Below are 6,664 nucleotides of genomic sequence, written 5' to 3' on the forward strand. Positions count from 1 at the left end.
GAAGCAACTTATAAACTAAGTCCCCGTTCACACAGGACGATGAAGCAACACTCAACCTAAGCTCTACCTAAGCTCTACCTACGCTGAACCCACAAGTTTCATTTAGGCGTCCTTGTTAACAGGCGAGGCCGTTCACACCACCCGCACGCGTGTCACGCTGAAGCCACGCTCACGCCTTCCTCAAGCGATCGTTCAGGATTCATGCCTATTTTCCAAGCGTGACGCGTGAAGCCAGGCATGAAGTCAATGGGAGTTGTGGGCGGGTTCAAGGCACGAGAGTAGGCGCTGAGAGGAAAAGAGAAGGCTTCTTGTGTGAACGGTTAGGCGTACGTTCAGCTTGTGCCTGCTTCAAGCTTCAGTTCTACTTACATTCGGCGTCCTGTGTGAACAAGGGCTAACTGTTGTTTATGTTCACCTAACATTGTGTTTTCGTGGTGTCTGTTTTGGCCCTGTGTGAAATCTTTCATATTCACCCCCCCCCCCCCCCCCCCCCCCCCATCATCTCCATGATCTCTCCGTCTCTATTTCTGTATTTATTTTCTCTCCAGTGCTGATCTGAGGAGCGTTAACCTGCCTCGACACTCTGCCAAGTGTTAAGACAACACAGCAGACATCACAGACTGGCTGCTATTTAACTCCCTTCTCTCTCACTCCGACTCTCTCCCTGCCTCCCTCCCTCCCCTCCCCTCCCCCCCTCCCCTCTCTCTCTCTCTCCGCTGTCACTTTACTTTTTCTTTAATCCACCATTTTCTTTACCCTGTCACCACCGGGGGGGCAGTTTTTACATTTTCATGCCGTGTATTAATAACTCTGCCTGGATCTTGCCAGAGGACTGAAAGAGAGATGGAGAGAGAGAGAGAGAGAAAGGCCGGCTGGTATTCTATAGGACGAATCAGCGTGACGTCACTTGCCACCCAGAAATGGTAAATGGTAAATGGCCTGCATTTATATAGCGCTTTACAATCAGTAGATAGTCTACATTCACCCATTCATACACCGATGGCGGCAGGCTGCCACGCAGGGTGCCTACACACCATCGGGAGCAAGGAGGGTTAAGTGTCTTGCCCAAGGACACAACGACAGCAGCTGGGAGGGAGCGGGGATCGCAAGGGAGTGGATGTTTCCACTCCCTTGCCCTTGCCCTGTAAAGCTTTTTTTCAGGTAAATTGCAACGTTCACAATATCAACACTAGACAAGCCAAGTTGTTACACCTCCCATTTTACCGCACTGGACTCTGTCAGTTCTCTATCAGATATAGGGGTGTCCAGATATGGAACAATATTTATCATCTTGTATCCCAGTCCAAATCTCTCAATCATTTCAAACACAAATTTAAGATCTATCTGATGAACCTAACTTAATTCTACCGCCCACATACACCCTTTCACACACAGCACATCCACACTTTTTTATGTTTTTCTTTTATTCAGTTTTATTTCTGTTTTTAATTTATTGATTGTGTATTGATAAGAGGTGACATCATGTTTACAAGCTCTCTCGGGTTTTTTAGATGTTCACCTGCACAATATGTAGGCAAATGTGTATGTTTGTTATATTATGTTTTAAATGAGTGCAAATAAATAAACTAAAACTAAAATAAACTAAAACCGCCAACCCTTGCGTCATTGGCCGACCCGCTCTACCTCCTGAGCTAAAGCCGCCCCTAAAATGCGGCTAGAAATGCGGAACCCCGTGGCAGTTGTTAGTATGAGTTGTGCCAAACAAACGTTAATATCTCAAAAACTATACATCGCATCGCTTATATTTTGACATTCTGAGTGAGAGCAGAAGTAGCTCAAGAGTTTGATGTATGCATGTCGTGTTAAAGTTGTGTGAACTGTCGCAGTTTTTAAAATGTGAACAGGGTTGGCCGGGCTCGGGCTCCATAGGGTTCCTTTGCCGTTGCCACCCAGTGACGCGGTTTGTTTACAAAAATGCTGCTCGGCTGATCCCTCGTATAACCTTGGCGGATTTCCATTAATATTCGTGGTTGTTTTAAATATCATGTAGACCTCCGCAGCAAAGCCTTTAGGGTTCGCTCACCCCCTTTCAGGTTCGATGCATGGCCGTGGGCCTGTGAACTGTGTGTGTGTGTGTGTGTGTGTGTGTGTGTGTGTGTGTGTGTGTGTGTGTGTGTGTGTGTGTGTGTGTGTGTGTGTGTGTGTGCGTGTGTGTGTACGTGTGCGTGGGTGCGTGCGTGGGTTTGTGTGTTGGGCTGGTGGAGCTGAAGCAGAGTCATCTTAGCTAGTGGCACACCGATTATTAAGGAATACATTATGCTAATGACTGCTAAACTTGCCTTACTGCTATGTTGTTCAAACTTTTTCTCGTAGAGTGCTGACTAGAGAGAGAGAGACTACTTGTGGGTAGTGTTGTCACGGTTTTCGGTACTTAGTCGGTACTACATTGTTTTCGGTACTTCGGTACCTGTTTTTGCATGGTACCGAGGGTATCGATCCCCCCCCCCCCCCCAATAAACAATACTTGAGGGCTACATGCCACTGGTGTTGCACTGTCTGCACTCACTGCCATACAGAGTTGAATGTAAGAAGTAAGCAGAAGCACATTGTTTTGTTTTTAAGTTGAAGGCTACATGCCATTTGTTCATTGGAAATGGTTGCATACTTTAATAAAGGAGAATATGTTGAAGAAATATCAGTCTGTTTTTTTTACCGTGGTACCGACACGGTACCACGGGGTACCAATGGGGTATTCAACAACAACATAGCCCGTGCTGCACCACCTGTCCCCATATCAAAACAACAACATAGCCTGCGTGCTGCACCACCTGTTCTATATCTGTGGCTTTAGTCATATAGTCATATAACAGTAAAGAAATATAACAGTATAGAACAGTGTTCTATATCTGTAGCTTTAGTCTTGTCCAGGTGATCTGACCGCTGAGCAGGGGACAGCTCGGCCTGGCCCCGGGCCCCGCAGCTCACAGCCAATTAGGAGCAGATAAGCAGAGCGAGGGAGGCTTTGGCCCCCTATTGTGCGTCATGCAACAGAGGAAGAAGAAGAGAAAGTCACCTCGCTTTCAGAACTCACCAGAGCTCTTTCTGCTGCTGAAATAGAGACTGCAGCTGGGGGAAGAGATTAGCTGCAAGCCAGAGAAAGACAGAGAGAGAGAGAGAGAGAGAGAGAGAGAGAGGGAGTCTGTGTGGGGGAGAGAGAGGGAGTCTGTGGGTGTGGGAGAGAGCGATAGAGAGGGTGTGTGTGTGTGTGTGTGTGTGAGAGAGAGAAAGAGAGAGGGAGAGAGAGGGAGTCCGTGTGGGAGAGGGAGAGGGAGTGTGTGTGTGTGTGTGTGTGTGTGTGTGTGTGTGTGTGTGAGAGAGAGAGTGAGTGAGAGAGAGAGAGAGAGAGAGAGAGAGAGAGAGAGAAAGAGAGAGAGAGGCTGGATGAAGTTCCATAATGATCAGATTTGGAGTGTCTGAGGCTTAAAGGATTGGAGATGAATCACTGTCAGTTTAGATGGAGCCAGCTAATCAGCCCCTCACCCTCTGCCATGCTTTGTCTCCTCTGTCCATCATTTGTCTTCTCATTCAGCAAACTCAGCATCTCTCTCTCTTTCTCTCTCCATCTTGTTCCATCTTTTTGGAAGCTTATTCTCTTCACTTTCACTCAGTGGGTCTCAGTCTTTCATCTCAGTCGTCATCTTTAATGCTCACCAATTCAACACTGTGACCGTTTTCTTTCATGGTCATCTGTACCCCCCCCCCCCCCCCTCTTCTTTGCAGCAGTTTTTGCTGTTTTATCTTTGCCCCCCCCCCCCCCCCCCCCCCCCCCCCCCCCCCCCACCTAGCTCAGGAGGCCAAGGCATGTCCTCCCAGTCTGCTCAACATCTGTCGCCTGAAGATGCGCGAACTGGTGGGCAGCGATCGCCTGCCTGGTCTTCTGATAACTGCCCTGGGGTGTGCCATTGTGCTCATCACTAGGGATGGGCATTTCTAGCAAAAACACTATTCGAAATTCGCTGGCCAAAGTCGACTTTTAATCGAAATTCGAAAATAAAAATGTAAAAAAAATTAAAAATGTAATTTTTTTTTTTTTTTGTGAGTGAAATGTTGCATTGTCTCCCCTGATTCCAAGTCTAAGGCTTTATTAATTAATAGAAAAAGCTTCTGCTGTGGATTTTTAGCTCAAACAAGCATTGCACCACTGAAGTAAAGAACATGTTACATGACATTGACATTTTCGAAAATAAAAAACAGTTTTGACAATCATGAGTGGTTCATTAAATATTTAGTAGGCTCAGGTCTGAGTGCCAAAGGGGTGCCAAAGTCACCCCCTCTCCCTCTTCATGGGATTTCATCCGCCATTCATTTCTCCATAAACCTTGCTTAAAATGCTTATAAAAATTGTTTTACTTGCTCAAACCAAGCGATTCGACTATACTTAGAATCAGGGGAGACAATGCAACATTTCACTCAAAAAAAAAAAAAAAAAAAAAAAATCTTCGAATTTCGACTTTCAATAATAAAAGCCGACCTTGATAATAACAACGATTATTCGAAAATTCGAAATTCGATGCCCATCCCTACTCATCACACAGATCTGGTGATGCAAGTGTGTACGATCACTGAGTTTAGTGTACTAAGAAGGGAATTCTGTTCGGCCCTGCACTCATCTGCCCCATCAACAAAGAGTTCTGGAGTTCAGGCTAAGCCAGTATCAACATGTTTACAGATCTGTGGCCAAAACACTGATCGTACATCATTTTTAAGTTAAAGTTCTTCTAAACTTCAGTTAACTGCTATTTGCATGTACATGGAAACTTTTTTTTCTACCAATTGTGTATATTCATGTATTGTGCATGCATATTCATAACCTTTGTGTGTTAAAATGGGGGTCATCATATATTGTTAGTGCCACCCAACTTATCATCTACATAATAAAGTTAAAGCCCCATTCAGAAACTTTTACAAGTTTTGCTATTGGAGAAACTTCGCCCTCTGGGTGCAATAGTATCGGTATCGATATCATCGTTCAAAGTCAACAAAACACAGCGCCAGAAAGCTCTATGTACATGACATCGGGTACTCACCACGTGATAATTAAAAAATCCGGCTCCGTCAGGTCACCCGCACGGGTGCTCTTTACACCCCCTGAAGGTTTCAGCCCGATCGCACGTAAAACGGCATAGCTGTGGCCAGACAAAATGTAGTAAATTTATACATCAGTGGGACTGATGTCAACTGTGGTTTATGACATTACTGATGATGTCATCAGTGGTTTATGACATCACTGATGATGTCACAGTGGTTTATGACACCGAAATTGGTTTATGAAACCATTTATTTATGAAACCATTTGTGAAACCATTTGATGTCATAAACCACTGATGACATCATCAGTGGTTTATGACATCAAATGGTTTATGACATCACTGATGATGTCATCAGTGGGACAAACAAACAGACAGAGCCCCAGCTCCCATTTATATACTGACTATAGTGAGGAGATCACAATTGCTCGAGTGACATCAATGATATTGCTGTTCTTGTCTGATTTATGCTTGTCCATTGTCTCTGTAACTTCTCAACGCTGTACGAAGGTTTTGTACGGGCTGGCGCTGATGATGAAGCCGCAGGTCGTGTTCGTGCTGGGCGGGCCTTGTCCCGGGAAGGGGACCCAGTGCTCCAAAATCGTGGAGAACTACAGCTACACCCATCTGTCGGCTGGGGCCTTGCTGAGGGCAGAACGAGCTAGAGAGGGGTCCGAGGATGGACAGCTCATCGACAGCTACATCAAGGAAGGAAAAATTGTCCCTGTAGAGATCACCATCAACTTACTTAGAAAGGCCATGGAAGAGACCATGAAGGCAGATGAGAAAAAGTTCAGTTTCCTCATAGACGGCTTCCCTCGCAATGAGGACAACCTCCAGGGATGGATCACCAACATCATGGATGGGAAAGCAGACGTCCAATTTGTGCTTTTCTTTGACTGTGGCATTGAGGTTTGCATCAACAGATGTCTGGAAAGAGGGAAGAGTAGCGGGCGCACAGATGACAACAGAGAAAGCTTGGAGAAACGGATCCAGACCTACCTGCAATCCACACGGCCAATCATTGACCAGTATGAGAAACAGGGCAAGGTGCGCACCATAGATGCCTCTCGTAATGTGGACGAGGTGTTTGCTGATGTGAAGTCTGTCCTAGACAAAAAGGGTTGAGCTTCCCCAGCTGCCAACAATATTCAGTTACCTTTTTAGTTTAGTTATTTTTATCAACTGCAGTTACACTATCATAAGTTTATACATTCATTCATATGACTTTACTTTTTTCTATTTTTTTTGTCTTGTAAATTGCTGGTTCAAGTGTGTGTGTACTGTGTTGTTCTGTTCTGTTTTGTTCTGAAAATTGTAAAATAAAATATAAAAAAAGAAAAAAAGTGTGTGTGTACTGTATGTACAGTAGTATGTATGTACTGTATCTAAGGAGAAGTAGAGATGACTAGCAGCCATCTGTGAGCGACGTGAGTCACGTGACACTAGTTCACAGTGGCACTACAGTTCATCTGGCAATGAAGGCAATTTTGTCCAAACTAAATACATTGTTAATTTCTATCTGATTCTTTTGATTCAATTGGGTGCAGCAGAGAAGGTATGGAGGAGAGAAGGCAATAAGGTGTTTCGCTTTAGGGACATCTACATAAACAGAC

At 44.9% G+C, this 6,664-nt stretch overlaps 1 pseudogene across 1 annotated transcript; it reads left to right on the forward strand.

Annotated features, from left to right (window-relative positions):
* The first annotated feature begins 5,579 nt into the window (after window positions 1-5,579).
* Window positions 5,580-6,176, forward strand: LOC310776893 (UMP-CMP kinase pseudogene; annotated as a pseudogene). Its single transcript has one exon. The product of its transcript is annotated as a UMP-CMP kinase pseudogene (transcript).
* Window positions 6,177-6,664: the final 488 nt, after the last annotated feature.

This window comes from Poromitra crassiceps, assembly GCF_964638095.1.
Source record: "Poromitra crassiceps genome assembly, chromosome: 5".
Classification (NCBI taxonomy): Eukaryota; Metazoa; Chordata; class Actinopteri; order Beryciformes; family Melamphaidae; genus Poromitra; species Poromitra crassiceps.